We start from the raw sequence: 16,786 nt of genomic DNA, 5'->3' as shown, positions 1-16,786 counted from the left end.
GCTCCATGCTGGGCAGGGATTAAGCTTAAGATTCTCTCTCTCATAAGATTCTCTCTCTCGCTCTCTCTCTCTCCCCCTCCCTTGTCTTCTTTCTATAAAATAAAATAAATAAATAAATAAAATAAAATAAAATAAAATAAAATAAAATAAAATAAATTGGAGATAATAAAATAGCCCTAGCAAGAGATCTAACTTCTATCTCATGTCTCAAGAAGTTTCTACTTTATTTTCTTTTAATTTTTTTTAATATTTATTTATTTTTGAGACAGAGAGAGACAGAGAATGAACGGGGGTGGGTCAGAGAGAGAGGGAGACACAGAATCTGAAACAGGCTCCAGGCTCTGAGCAGTCAGCACAGAGCCCGACGCGGGGCTTGAACTCACGGACCACGAGATCGTGACCTGAGCCAAAGTCGGACGCTTAACCAACTGAGCCACCCAGGCGCCCCAAGAAGTTCCTACTTTAAAAAAAAATTATTTTCTTCACCTTATCCAGTCTTCTAAAATTTACTTATATTCCTCTTGTTCTACTTAACAGATTTCATCTTGTGTTAATATTGCTAGGGTATATATCTCAATTCCTTAGAGGTGTAGACAAAAAAAAAAAAAAAAAAAAAAAAAGCCAAGTCAGGTACAATGGCAAAACCATCTTTTTATTCCTCCACAAGTACTTTAAGCATAGTAACCATTGAGGCACCTGGGTGGCTTGGTCAGTTGAGTGTCCCAGTCTTGATTTCAGCTTGGGTCACAATCTCATGGTTTGTGTGTTCAGGCCTTATGTCAGGCTCCACAATGGCAGTGCTAAGTCTGCTTGGGATTCCCTCTCCCACCCCCCACCCCCTCTTTGCTCTTTCTTGCCTCTCTCTTTCTCCCTCTCTCTCTCAAAATAAATAAATAAAATAAACAAAAAATAAACACAGTAAGCATTAAAGACATACTTATTTACTTAAATATAATTGATATCTCCAAAGTGGAGTAAGGGAGACAGAGACACAGAAATGTGCCAGTGAGGCCAAATTTCAAGAAGGAAAATGACACCCAGATCCAGGAAGTGTGGATAGCATAGAACCACCAGCTGTTGGTAAGCTCCTTAAGAGTCAGTCTGAACTGCACATATAGGCCTATCATAAAGTCACATCCTTTCCATGGTTTCCTATGCCTTGAGTCTGAAACAGGTAAAGATGGGCATTATTGGCTGCAGAGCTTCTTACTGAGTTGGCTGAGGGTTTGCTGGACCTACAGCAACGTTCCTCTTTTTACTTTGTTTAAACCTGCTTCCCCCCCCCTTTTTTTACAAAGGTGTTGATGCTTAATATCTTGTACCCTGTAATGAGCTTAATTGTGCCCCTGCAAAATTCGTATTTTGAATTAACCTGCACACTTCAAACGTGTATTTGGAGATAGAGTCTTTATAAAAGGTAATTAAGAATAAATGAAGTCAATACAACGGGCCCTAATGAAATATGACTGTTGTCCCTATAAAAAGACATTAGGACAGAGACACGCAGAGGGAAGACCATGTGAAGACACAGGGAGAGGAGAGAAATTTCAGGCCAAGAAGAAAGGCCTTCCATGAAAGCAATCCTGTCAACAACTTGATCTTGGAAGTAGCCTCCAGAAGTATGAGGAAATATTGTTTAAGCTACGCACTCTGGGGTACCTTCTTATAGTAGGCCTAGCAAATTAATACACACCCAAACTCTCTCAGAATCTACTTTTTTTTTAAGTTTAACCTTTGACAGTTGGAATCAAAAGTGATCTAATGAATTAGTCAATAAAATACAATTTTGGAGCTGGATCACTCTCTCAGCTGGCAATAAAGACTAACACTGGTGGTAGATACTGCAAGGTTCTGACACAATGTAGCAGTCCAATTGTTGACACTTTCACCATTGAATAAGTTAGAATTGTATAGATGGAAGGGACTGCAGAAGTGAGTGTAAAGTCATTTGAGATGTATCAAACAAATAGTAACTGTAAGGCTGATGTTATCAGATGGCTACCGCTAAGTGCTATTGAGAAACCACAGAAAATGTGAAGAATGGAGGGCTAGTAACAGTCAACTGAAACCAAAATGTGGAAGTCAGGTGGAAAAAAGAAGATATCTTCTGAAAAGGGAGAAGAAAGTGACCCAGGGAAAATCCCAGTACTTAATAGTTGCATTGGCTGAACTTCAGACAATTACATACTCAACCAAGGCAGGTACTGACACCAAGGTTTGGGCCCTGATTTTGAAAACCGGGATTACGACACACGGAATGGAGGTATATGGGTGAGTACTCCTAAATATTTTTAATCTCTGAGCCAGTGACTTCTCTACTAGAGTTAGCACTTTCCCAGCTCTAGAAGACAATACAGAGATCTCTACTCCCTCTCAGGCAGCAATGCAATAGAAGCCCCTCCCACTGCCTCAGAATTTTCTACTACCTCCCTTTATGGTCACTAGGATTATAACTAGGGATAAAGTATATCTAGGCTGAGGACAAGCTGGAGTTTATGACAGATTAAGGGGACTATATACCTCAAGTTGCAAGATCTAATGAGCACCTACTGATAGGAGCTAAGGAAGTATTCACATGACAAGGTATTAAGATACTTGATCAGAGGGGCTGAAATTTAAAAATTAAAAATAGGGGGCGCTTGAGTGGCTCAGTTAGTTAAGTGTCTGACTTTGGCTCAAGTCATGATCTCTCAGACTGAATTCCAGCCCTTTGTCGGGCTCTGTACTGACAGCTCAGAGCCTGGAGACTGCTTTGGATTCTGCGTCTCCCTTTCTCTCTCTGCCTCTCGCCTGCTCGCACTCTGTCTCACTCTTTCAAAAATAAATAAACATTCAGGTGCCTGGGTGGCTCAGTTGGTTAAGCATCTGACTTAAACTGATCAGCATCTGATCAGGTCACGATCTCACCATTTGTGGGTGCGAGCACCATGTTGGGCTCTGTGCTGACAACTCAGAGCCTGGAGCCTGCTTTGGATTCTGTGTCTCCCTCTCTCTCTCTGCCCCTACCCCACTCATGCCCGGTCTCTGTCTCAAAGAAGCTAAACAAATATTTTAAAAAATAAAATAAATAAATAAAATAAACATTATTTAATTAAAATTAAAAATAGGGGAAAATCTCAGGCACATGGTTAGCAACTGTCATATCAAAATTACTGTGGTAGATGGTGATGGGAAAAAAAGGCTCAGGAAAGTGGGCATACTGGAATGGACATATTCTCTATAACCAGAAATCCCAGAAGCTAAATATGTTCAATGGTAAAGTCAAAACTAGGTCATTTAACAAGGGTTTAAGGAAAATTATGCTAAGAAAGACATCACTAACACTGGATCAAGAGTGGTTTTACTGTATAGACCAGAACTGACAGTAGGAAAGCTGATATAAAACTTAGTTCACTGAGGATAATGGGAACCTATAACTATTGAAAGCCGATAGTGAGATTTAGTCCAGGTACAAGAAGTCACAACTATCATATTAGGTATTAAAGTTAAAGTGACAGCTATGGGGTCAGAGATGGTAACTATGCATGGATCCAACCATATCTTCCATTTATCAAGGCAATCTAGCTTCTGCCACTGCTGAATGTCTAACCTACCAATAACAGAGACCAATATGAGCCCCACAACATGGCACCATTTCTCAAGGATATAAACTGTCCACTTCATGACAAATTTACTACATTAGTATTATTTCAGCCTGTTAGAGCCACCAGTTCATTTTCAAAGGAATACAAACTTACTATGGCTATAAATTTGTGTCTTCTGCCCATAGAGATTAAGTAAGCATCCGACAGCACTAGATCTCATGAAAAATTATGGCGAACCAGGCAATCCCTGAACAGCAAAGGAATTGCAATAATGCACCAATGACTACATGATCCAGTGGTCCTATCATATAGGACATTATCCAGAAGCTTCTTGGACATTGAAGACACATGTGAAGCAGAAGGGGAAATAAGGTTTTTATTTCAAACTGAAGTGGGAATAGAATAAAAGGTACTGCTTGCAAAGAAATTGTCAGAACTACATCACAGTCAATGGTCTTTCTCTGCCTAATCATGCCCTCCACTTCCTCTCACAAATGTTGATCAGTAGTAAGTGTCTTCTAGCCTAAACTGTGACTCAGTGTCTGCTTTCAGAAAGCAATATAGTACACTCATGCAGGGAGTGTCCAAGATGATCAAGTACAGTACAGAAATGTTAGAACTTTCACATATTCTTTAATTTATTATCTCCCTCTCACTCTTTCCCTCTGTACCCCTTATCTCTCTCTGTTTCCCTCTCTCCCCATCTCTGTCTCTCTGTCTCTCTGTTTCTGTCTCTATTTCTCTCTCTCCTATCTATATAGAGATACATATATAATTAGTATATGTATTAAGTGTGTATAATATTCATACAATTAATAAATAGTCCATATCATCGTGTGTGTGTGTGTGTGTGTGTGTGTGTGTGAGTGTGTTCCTGTACCTTATATATGCAAGTTAGTAAGGCACAGAGGTTAAGAAACAGGCCTCTGATTCTCAAGATATGTCTAGAATTCTAGATGTATGAACTTAATCTCTGAGTTTCTATGATTTTAGATAAGACAATTTTTCTATGCCTTGGTTTCCTCATCTGTAAAATGGAGGTTATCTAGAGAATAAAATTTTAATTCCACATTAGATAAATTAAGAGCACACAGGATAATATTTATCCTATCACAAATAATTATTTCATAAATAATTATAATTATTATTATTACATATTTCCTTTTAAATCATGGGTTCCAAGTCCACAAAGCTTAGAGGAATACTAAAATATAGTAAAAGGAATTTGTTAAATCCTAAATTTTGGTGGAAATAAATGATAGGAAGAATATTACAAAGAAATCTACTTCCAGATATGACATCTAATGAGGTTAAAACAACTCTCCATCTGAGACTGTGGAAAATGATACCTAATATTTAATATGATATTTTAAAGTCTCTTTTAGACAGAAAATTGCAGAACAACATTGACTATTTTTATCACCATAGTGCTTGACATATAGGTGTCTAAAAGTATCAGCCAATGACTGAATTAACTGAATTAGTTATCTGTCAATCAATGAATAAGTCAAGCTTAAACCGTATATTGCCATGAACACATCAGTAGCTATACTTTTCAACTCAGTTAAGGTTTCTGTTTTTTTTTTTAATGTTTATTTTAGAGAGAGCGTGAGCCGGGGGGGGGGGGGGGGGATTCAGGGGGCAGAGAGAGAGGGAGACACAGAATTCAAAGCTGGCTCCAGGCTCTGAGCAGTCAACACTGACCTGATGTGGGGCTCAAACTCATGAACCATGAAATCATGACCTGAGCCAAAGTCAGTTGCTTAACTGACAGAGCCACCCAGGCACCCCTCAGTTAAGGTTTCTAAATCATCAGTCAAATATAACACAAATATCAGGCAAAATACAGAGGCTGAGGAAACACATGCAGAGTTCCAAGTGACAAATTTTCAGAACCTACTCAATCTTTTTTTTTCTTCCTAGTTTTTATTTAAATTCCAGTTAATATACAGTATAATATGTTTCATGTGAAAAATTCAGCGATTAATCACTTAACAAATGGTACCCAGTGCTCATATCAGTAAGTGCCCTCCTTAACACTCATCACCCATTTAACCCATTCCTCCACCCACCACCCCTTCAGCAACCCTCAGTTTGTTCTTTATAGTTGAGAGTCTGTTTTATTGTTGCCAATCTCTTTTCCCCCCATGTTCATCCGTTTTGTTTCTTAAATTCCACAGGAGTGAAATCATATGGTATTTGTCTCTGCCTGACTTATTTTGCACAGCATAATTCTCTAGCTGCATCCACATCACTGCAAATGGCAAGATTTCATTATTTTTGATGGCTGAGTAATATTCCGTGTGTGTGTGTGTGTGTGTGTGTGTGTGTGTGTGTGTGTGTGTGTACACCACATCCTCTTTATCCATTCATCACTCCTTGGACATTTGGGCCTTTCCCAAAGTGTAGCTGTTGTTGACAATGCTGCTATAAACATTGGGGTGCATGTACTCCTTTGAACCTGTATTTTTGTATCCTTTGGGTAAATACTTAGTAGTGCAATCGCTGGGTCATAGGACAGTTGTATTTTTAACTTTTTTATGAACCTTAATACTGTTTTCCACAGTAATTGTACCAGTTTGCATTCCAACCAACAGTGTAAGAAGGTTCTCCTTTCTCCACATCTTCACCAACACCTGTTGTTTCATGTGTTGTTAATTTTAGCCATTCTGACAGGTGTGAGGTGATATCTCACTGTAGTTTTGATTTATATTTCTCTGATGATCATCAATGGTAAACATCTTATCATGTGTATGTCAGTCTTCTCCAGGTCTTCTTTGGAAAAATATCTGTTCAGTCTTCTGCTCATTTATACACTGGATTATTTGTTTTGGGGGAATTGAATTTGATGAGTTCTTTATGCATTTTGGATACTAACGAGCTATTAGATATGACATGATACTGTATGTTGAAAACTACCAAAAAATAGGTAGAACTGATATATGAGTTCAGTAACGTCACAGGACACAAAATCATGTACAGAGATCCAATGAATTTCTATACATCAATAATAAAACAGCAGAAAGAGAAATCAAGGAATCAGTCCCATTTACAATTGCACCAAAAACCACAAGATACCTAGGAATATACCTAACCAAAGAGGTAAAAGATCTGTACTTATAGATCACTTGTGAAAGAAATTGAAGAGGATACAAAAAATTAGAAAAACATTCCATGCTCATGGACTGGAAGAACAAATACTGATAAAATGTCTATTACTACAGAAAGCAATACACATTTAATGTAATACCTATCCCTATACCACCAGCATTCTTCACACAGCCAGAAAAAACAATATTAAAATTTGTATGGAATCACAAAATATCCCAGATGGCCAAAGCAATCTTGAAAAAGAAAAGAAAAGCTGGAGGAATTACAATTCCAGACTTAAAGTTATATTACAAAGCTGTAGTCATCAAGACAGTATGGTACTGGCACAAAAACAGACACAAAGATCAATGGAACAGAGTAGAAAACCCAGAAATGGACCCACAACTATATGGTTAACTAATCTTCAACTAAGCAGGAAAGAATAACCAATGGAAAAAGACAGTCTCTTCAACAAATGATGATGCAAAAACTGAACAGCAGCATGCAAAAGAATGAAACTGGACCACTTTCTTCCACCATACACAAAAATAAATTCAAAATGGATGAAGAAACTAAATGTGAGACAGTAAACCATCAAAATTCGAGATGGGAATATAAACAGCAGCCTCTTTGACATCTGCCACAGTAACTTCTTATGTCTCCAGAGGCAAAGGACATAAAAGCAAAAATGAACTATTGGGATTTCATCAAAATAAAAAGCTTCTGCACAGTGAACAAAACAATCAAAAAAACTAAAAGGCAACCTTCGCATGGGAGATGATATTTGCAAATGACATCTCTGATAAAGGATTAATATTCAAATTCTATAAAGAATTTATCAAAATCGACACCCAAAAAACAAATAATCCAGTTAAGAAATGACCAGAAGACATTAACAGATACTTTTCTAAAGAGGACATGTAGATGAATAATGGACACATGAAAATATATTCGACGTCACTCATCATCAGGGCAATACAAATCAACACCACAATGAGATAATCACCTCACACCTGTCAGAATGGCTAAAATTAACAACACAAGAAATAACAGGTATCGATGAGGATGCAGAGAAAGGGGAACCTTCTTACCTTATTGGTTGGAAAGCAAACTGGTGCAGCTACTCTGGAAAATAGTATGGAGGTTCCTCAAAAAATTAAAAAAAAAAAAAAAGAACTTTCCTATGACTCATCAATTGCATTACCATGTATTTACCCAAAGGATACAAAAATACAGATTCAAAGGGGTACATGTGCCCCAATGTTTATAGCAATATTTTATCAACAAAAACTTTGGGGAGAGCTCAAATGTCTATGGAATGATGAATCAATAAAGAATATGTGGTACACACACACACACACACACACACACACACACACAGGAATATTACTCAGCTATCAAAAAGAATGAAGTCTTGCCATTTGCTATGATATTGAGGAAGTGAAACTGTATTATGGTTTGGGCAATCAGTCAATCAGAGAAAAACAAATACTACATGATTTCATTCATATGTCTAATTTAAGAAACAAAACACATGAACTTAGGAGGGGGGGTGAGAAAGAGAAAAAAGAGAAAGAAAAGCAAATTATAAAAGACTCTTAAAGGTAGAGAACAAACTGAGACTTGATGGAGGGAGGAAGGCAGGGGGATGTGCTAAATGGGTAATAGGTATTAAGGAGGGGACTTGTTATGATGAGCACTAGGTGTGCTCACTGAATTCTACTCCTGAAACCAATATTTCACTATTTGTTGACTAACTAGAATTTAAATAACAATTTTAAAAGATGAACCACTGAATTCTACTCCTGAAACCAATATTTCACTATTTGTTGACTAACTAGAATTTAAATAACAATTTTAAAAGACAGGGAGCCTGGGTGGCTCAGTCAGTGACACATCCAATTTCAGCTCAGGTCATGATCTCACCGTCTGTGAGTTTAAGCCCCATGTCAGGCTTTGTGCTGACAGTTCATTTAATTAACAATTGCTTTTTTAATTTGAAAAGACAAATCAATCAATCAATAAATATTTTAAAAAAGAAAAATTAAAGTAAAAAAAATCTGCACAGTGAAGGAAACCATGAACAAAACTAAAAGACAACCTTTGGAATGGGAAGATATTTGCAAAGAACCTATTCAATCTTTTTTTTTAAATATTTTTTTAACGTTTTATTTATTTTTGAGACAGGGAGAGACAGAGGATGAATGGGGGAGGGTCAGAGAGAGGGAGACACAGAATCTGAAACAGGCTCCAGGCTCTGAGCTGTCAGCACAGAGCCCAATGCGGGGCTTGAACTCACGGACTGCGAGATCATGACCTGAGCTGAAGTCGGCCGCTTAACCGACTGAGCCACCCAGGCGCCCCCAATTTTTTTTTTAATGTTTATTTATTTTTCGAGAGAGAGAGAGACAGAGTGTGAGCAGGGAGGGGCAGAGAGAGAGAGGGAGACACAGAAGTCGAAGCAGGCTCCAGGCTCTGAGCTGTCAGCACAGAGCCTGACACCGGGCTCAAACCCACAAGCCGTGAGATCATGACCTGAGCAGAAGTCAGACGCTTAACTGACTGAGCCACCCAGGCACCCCCTAGAACCTATTCAATCTTAAAACTTGAGATTGCTTCCAAGACTTTGGCAGTTTATGTACACACATACACAAATACACACACATACTCACACACCTGAAAATATACTCAGTCTCATTTTTAATATACTTGATATCAGGTAAGCTGAAAATAAGTTCACAAGCCTCATTTACTAAATAAAATATCCTATTTATTATAGGGTATGTGTAAAATAATACAGATGTTTCTTGTGCTCAAATTTTTTGAGATTCTAGATTACTTGTAAAAGAAATAGGTCAAAATTGACATTTCAACCTCAAGCAATTTTTAAAAATATTATATTTTGGGGACTCCTGTGTGGCTCAGTCAATTGAGCCTCTGACTTCAGATTTCAGCCCAGGTCATGATCTCATGGTCTGTGAGTTCAAGCCCCACATTAGCGGCCCCACACCAGCACAGATCCTGCTTGGGATCTCCCTCTCCGTCCCTGTCTGCCCCTTCCCTGATTGAACTCCCTTCTCTTTCTCTCTCTCTGTCTCAAAAAATAAACATAAATTTAAAAAAAATAAAATATTACATTTTTTATACTTGTTATTTTGTTTGCTGATTATACTTTAATTCTTAAGTCAAATTTTAACACTTGCCTATTCATATGACTGCAAAAAGTACTATTGAGAATCATAGAAGATAAATTGTCCAATGCCATATCATATGATCACCTACATAGCTTATTCAGGAAAACAAAGTAAACATTTGAGTTTTACCTCAAATGAGCTTGAATGAACATCTTGGCCTTTAACATCTCATTCACAGTAATAAAAATGAAACAGCAGTTACAATCTAGGGTGAAATATTTTAGTAAAAAACACATAAATATATAGTTCAAAATAAATGTGAAATAAATGACTTCTGCACTCCTGAAGGCAAACAGGTGTTTCTGTTTGCCTTTCATTGCTAATATCACTGAACTTTAATTCAATTTATTAGAAATTGATTTTTAGAGGATAGCTTATAGTCATATGAAAATCATGGACAGATCAGTAATGTCTATCTAAAATGGCTACTGAGAAATATAGCAACTATTTATGTTCTCAGATTTCCAAATTTTAGCCAGTGTACAAGAATTGATTTCCCAATCCATTTTTATATCAATGAATTAGTTCAGTAAATTGCTTCAATTTTCAATGATTAATGTATTTCAAAACTAGTATGTCCCAACTTAATGCATTATTTTCCTCCAAAACAACACATCCTATTCTTCATTTTGTTTTGTTTTAATTTCTGACAATCTCAAATAAATTCTGATGAAGTAGCAAATATTATAGCCAAACCAATCTAATCTTAAAGGGGCATTTGTGAAAATGTACTTTTTATGGCACCCGTTTATAGAGTGGAAACAGCATGTACGTGTATGTGTGTGTATTTCATATATGGTATATGCATGTAGGTGTATATTTGTGTATGTGTGTATGCACAAATACTACTATTTACTATTTTACTGTTTACATTTTTAAATACATCGGGGCGCCTGGGTGGCGCAGTCGGTTAAGCGTCCGACTTCAGCCAGGTCACGGTCTCGCGGTCTGTGAGTTCGAGCCCCGCGTCAGGCTCTGGGCTGATGGCTCAGAGCCTGGAGCCTGTTTCTGATTCTGTGTCTCCCTCTCTCTCTGCCCCTCCCCTTTTCATGCTCTGTCTCTCTCTGTCCCAAAATAAATAAACGTTGAAAAAAAAATTAAAAAAAAATACATACATATATATATATATATATATATATATATATATATATATATATATAGCTTTCTTTTTTCTACAACATTCTTAAAGTCCTTTGATCAGGTTCAATAAATCAAAGAGTTTCTTACTAAAAATAATTAGGACTGTTTTTTATTGAGCATGTATAACATGCCAAGTTGATTAACCCTTGGCATAGCATTAAGATCATTACACCTATTTTGGTTTTTGAGTTTCTTTTGGAAGCAGTTCTTTTTTGAGTATTCATATTTTATGACATTTACTCTTTCTTAGACTCTTTACGAAGAAAAAAATTACCTATTTTTAAAGGATTATAGTTCATTCTGTCTTGGAATTATCTTTGGGTCAATCGACTTTGGTAATAAGATGAATTGTGGGGACATAATGATTTTCTCTGTATCTTATTTTATTTTATTATTTTATTTTTTATTTTACTTTTTTATTATGAAATTTTTTGTCAAATTGGTTTCCATACAACACCCAGTGCTCATCCCAACAGGTGCTCTCCTCAGTGCCCATCACCCAGTTTCCCTTCCCTCCCACCCCCCATCAACCCTCAGTTTATTCTCAGTTTTTAAGAGTCTCTTATGCTTTGGCTCCCTCCCTCTCTAACTTTTTTCCTTCCTTCCCCTCCCCCATGGTCTTCTGTTAAGTTTCTCAGGATCCACATAAGAGTGAAAACATATGGTATCTGTCTTTCTCTGTATGACTTATTTAGCTTAGCATAACACTCTCCAGTTCCATCCACATTGTTACAAAAGGCCATATTTCATTCTTTCTCATTGCCACATAGTATTCCATTGTGTATATAAACCACAATTTCTTTATCCATTTATTTTTCTATTTCATCATACTAAGATTAGCTTCATCATTATTCATGATTACTCACTGATAATTCCCAAGTATGCTGAAACAGAATAAGTAATAAGACAACAAAAGAAAGATGAATTTGCTTCTGAGGATGATGCAATAATGGAATAAATGGTCATTCTTCTGTTTTTTAATTATATTGTTCAAATTATAACACTTTTTCAAGAAGGCATTCAAAAAGGCTGTGGACAGCACCTTTTAGTCTGCTTTCAAATTCAAATAAACAAGATGAGATTAGAAGTTTTTATTTTCCAGCAATAATGACAAAGAGAAGAAATCTGATATTCCCCACTCACAAGATGAATCCAACCAGGAGAGGAATGTAAAAAAAATAAATAAATATAAAAGAGAACAGCACTCTTAGTCTCTAATCGAATGGGGAGATTTTTCATATTAATGGAATCTCAGAGTAGGAATCTTTAGATGATATTTTTTTTCAAATTTTTATTTAAATTCTAGTTAGTTAACACACAGTGTAATGTTGGTTTCAGGAGTAGAATTCAGTGATTCATCACTTATATGTAATAACCAGTGCCCATCACAAGGGGCCTCCTTAATGTCCGTCACTCATTTAGTCTATCCCCCCTCCTTTCTCCCCTCCAGAAACCCTCAGTGTGTACTCTGTAGTTAAGAATCTCTCATGGATTGTTTCCTCTCTCTTTTTGTCTCTTTTTTCCCCTTCCCATAAGTTCATCTATTTTGTTTTTTAAAATCCACATATGAGTGAATTCATATGGAATTTGTCTTTCCAGATGATGATATCTTATATTTACCCAAATGTAAGAAATTATCACTAAATAACATATTCCAAGAACAAAATGGGAATACAGTATTCTCCTCCAGATTGGTTTTTAAAGGAAAGGATGTCAAGCAATAGTCTTAATAGGAATCTGGATGATCCCATGTTGTTAAAACCATTTTTGAGAGTATTCTTTCATCTCCACTGATGGCTGTGCCCAAAAATTCACTAATTTAAAGTTTTACTATGTTTAAAATTTATTAATGTTTAATAAAATTACCGTAAGTATGTCTTTATTCTTATAACTGTAAATTACTTGTAAAGTAACTTAAAATAAGAAAATAAACTTCAGATAAAATTAAAAGGTTCTATGATGTCTAGAAGTTATACACTGAGGATGGTTTTTCCTGTAGCCTGAAAATTAAATATCCCATCTCATTAATTATTCACAAAAATCCTAATGATAAGCCATAATCCCTGTACTTCCATTTTTAAAATGAGTTAACTTGCCCAAGACTATACAGAATAAGAGAATATTAAGGGCAAAATTCAAACCCATATTTATTAATTCTGAATTACACATTCTTTCTTTTATACCATGTAAACTCACTTCAAAGGAGGAAAAAAAAAAAAGCACCTAAGTCTCTGATACCTTCCACAACCTTTTACTAAAGAAATGGGACAGAGAAGATTTTTAATATTCAATGGAATGAAAAATGGGATCTGTGTTTATTACATTCACATTTTAGGCATTTATGAATATTTCCATGTACTTACGATAATAATGTGTAGTATCCATATAAGCAAAAAGAGAAGCCCATGTTTTGTTTGTCCTCAAAATTTGTAAGATATGTGGTAACCAATTGTTTTAAATTATGTTGTAAATGTAGTAAACCAAGGGAATAAATTAGTATTTTTTTCATTTGGACTGTATATGGGTAGTACATTGCTTTAGGATCACAGGTTTTGTGCAAATATTTGCTGAATAAACTAATCACTCATTTGGAAAGAGATTATTGGTCAGCATGATGGTTTTTATGTGACATAAAACCATTATGTGACTGGACTATGGGATTCCCCGGCAGACTGTAAAACATTATTTCTAGATGTGTCTGTGAAGGTGCTTCTGGAAAAGATGAGAATGAGTAGGAGAAGTAAAGATCATCCTCGCCAATATGGGTAGGCATTATCTCACACATTGAGGGCCTAAACAGAAAACAAAAAAGTGGAGGAAAGATGCATTTGCTTTCTGTTGAGCTGGTATATCCATATTTTCCTACTCTTGAACTTGGTATTCCTGGTCCTCAGCCCTTTAGGCTCAAATTGAGACTTAAATCATTGTCTCTACTGGTTTGCAGGTCTTCAGATGTAGACTAGAACCATACCACTGGCTTCCTGCGCCTCCAGTTTTTAGGTGGGAGGTCACAGAACTTCTTAGCCTGCATAATCACATGAGCCAACCTCTTATAATAAATATTCTTATCTCTATATCTAAATCTATATCTATATCCTACTCGTTCTGTTTCTCTGGAGAAACCAGGCAAATAAAGTTAGCATTCACTTTTTCTCATGGCAGACTAGAGATTATTCATTTAATACCAATATATATTGTACACATTGTACACATTCAATCTAAATATCTATTTTTAAGTACATTTCATTTGTTATTCTAAGAAACACAGATTTTATAAAATGCTTATTCTTATTTTTAGAATACTTGCCTGCAGGAAAGTACTAAATTTGTTAGTTGTTTCATTAGTAAGTACTAATTATTATTTTAGTGTACTTGATTTATTTGAAATTACAAAGAGAAGGGGAAGGTGTTTAGGTGGTAGTTTATCATTGATAGATTGATACATCTTACTTAGTTTTGAAAAATACAGATTGATAAAACCCACACTGTACTACTGTTTGTTTCATAACATGAAAATTCTGTGTAAATTTTTAAAGACTATAGTGCAAAATTTTTTATTGTTCAGGAAAATATTATGCAACACTCTACTTTATAAAATATATATTATACTAGTTACGTATATAGATACATATCAGAGTTAGGACTGTCTTGATTCTGACATGGTGCTCCTAGATCTTACTATTCAAAGTCAAGAAATGACTAACATTTATCTCCAAATTCACCTGTAGGTATTTTGAGCACTAATAGCATGCTAACAATTAGGTAAGTATATCAATTAATCTGAAAATGTATCTGAAAATCTTTCAAATTATTGTTTTACCAACATAATATCTATTGATAATGATGCTACTGATGATGATACCTAGCATTTGTTGTTTATTATATGCTCAGCACTTTATTAGGTACATAGTTAATACAATATAAGATTTATAACAACAAAGAAATATTGATGAGGGACAGATCCCATATTGTTTTTTAGACAGGGAGAGAGCATGAGCAGGGGAGAGGGGGAGAGGGAGAGGGAGAGGGAGAGGGAGAGGGAGAGGGAGAGGGAGAGGGAGAGGAAGACAGGGAGACAGGGAGACAGGGAGACAGGGAGACAGGGAGACAGGGAAAGAGACTGTTAAGCAGGCTCCATGCTCAGCACAGAGCCTGACGCAGGACTTTATCCCAGAACCCTGAGATCATGACATGAGCCAAAATGGAGTTGGATGCTCAACCGACTGAGCCACCCAGGCACCCCATTTTTTTTATATTTACTATTAAATAGGGTGGTCAGGATAGGACTCATAGAAGAGGCAAAATCTGGGCAAAGAATATAAGATAAGGGAGTAATTCTAGTAAATTCTCAAGATAAGAATATTCCAGGAAAAGAGAACAGGGTGGGAATACAGGCCATGAGATAGATATGGGATTGTCTGCATGGTGTTTGAGGAAGAAAAAGAAAGCCCATGTAAATGAGAACAAAATTAATACAGAGGAGGAGAGTCATGACAGAAGAGATCAGAAAGATAATAGGGACAAATTGCAAGACATCTTAATAGTAGGGAGATGAAATGTTCCAGTTGGCCAGGCCAATTTATTTGTATATCTATTGTTCTGTCATGGGTACTATGACTCCTTCTTTCTCTCTCTAATGTAGCTTAAATCATAGATTGTATGGTCACCCTACTTATAGGCCCCATAGATATCTTGGCTTTTATACTGAACATAAAGAGCAGCCATGCAGAGTTATAAACAGAAGAGTGATGTAATCGGAGTTATGTCCTAAAAGATTCATATTGGCACCTGTGTTTTCAGGGTCCAAGGCAATTGGGTATTAGTAGGAAAAACTTATAGAAAGCTATTATACAAAAATCCAAGGGTGAGGTGATATGGCTCAGGATAGTGTGGCAGAATTGGAAGTAGAAAAGAATTTAATATATTTTAAAGTAGAGCTAGCATGGTTTTATGATGGTCTGAATGTAGTGTTTTGTTTTGTTTTGTTTTTTTAATTTTTTTTTTCAACGTTTATTTATTTTTGGGACAGAGAGAGACCGAGCATGAACGGGGGAGGGGCAGAGAGAGAGGGAGACACAGAATCGGAAACAGGCTCCAGGCTCCGAGCCATCAGCCCAGAGCCCGATGCGGGGCTCAAACTCACGGACCGCGAGATCGTGACCTGGCTGAAGTCGGACGCTTAACCGACTGCGCCACCCAGGCGCCCCTGTTTTTTTTTTTTTTAATAAATAAATGATTCTAGGGTAAAATAAAGATCTTAAGTTTTTTGGCCTGAGAAACTAGAAGGAAGAATTTTCCATCAAATGAAATAGTGAAGACTACAGGAAGATAAGATTTTTGTGTGATGATCCTGAGTTTATATTTGGACATGTTAAATTTAAGATATATAAGAGACAACCAGATGGTGATGAATGTATGTGTTAAGTATGGGAATTTACAAAAGAATTATGGGCTAGAGACATAAATTTGAGAGTTGTCAGTACATAGGTGGTATTTAAGTCATGAGGATGGATGAGATCATCAAGGACTAGGCCCAGGATCCCTTTAATTTTAAAAGTCAGAGACAAGGGAAGGATGCAGCAACAGAGACCAAGGAGTAACTCTAGTGATATGGGAGAAAATGCAAGAGACTATTTAGTCCTGAAAGTCAAGTGAAGAAAGCATATCAATGAAAAAAGAGCTATGTCAAATGCTTCTGATAAATCCAATAAGACCAGGATGTAAACAGACTGCTAAATTTAGGAAATTGTACGTCAATAGTGACAATGATGAAATCAG

At 36.4% G+C, this 16,786-nt stretch overlaps 1 long non-coding RNA gene across 2 annotated transcripts in view; it reads right to left on the bottom strand.

Annotated features, from left to right (window-relative positions):
• The window catches only part of LOC125174398 (uncharacterized), an 872,840-nt gene that overhangs the window by 628,815 nt on the left and 227,239 nt on the right, over positions 1 to 16,786 (bottom strand). The gene's annotated exons all lie outside the window — the stretch shown is intronic.

Source organism: Prionailurus viverrinus, chromosome C2 (assembly GCF_022837055.1).
Source record: "Prionailurus viverrinus isolate Anna chromosome C2, UM_Priviv_1.0, whole genome shotgun sequence".
In the NCBI taxonomy this organism is placed as follows: Eukaryota; Metazoa; Chordata; class Mammalia; order Carnivora; family Felidae; genus Prionailurus; species Prionailurus viverrinus.
Note: the sequence above shows the minus strand (reverse complement) of the source record. Positions and strands in the feature narration are given on the sequence as shown.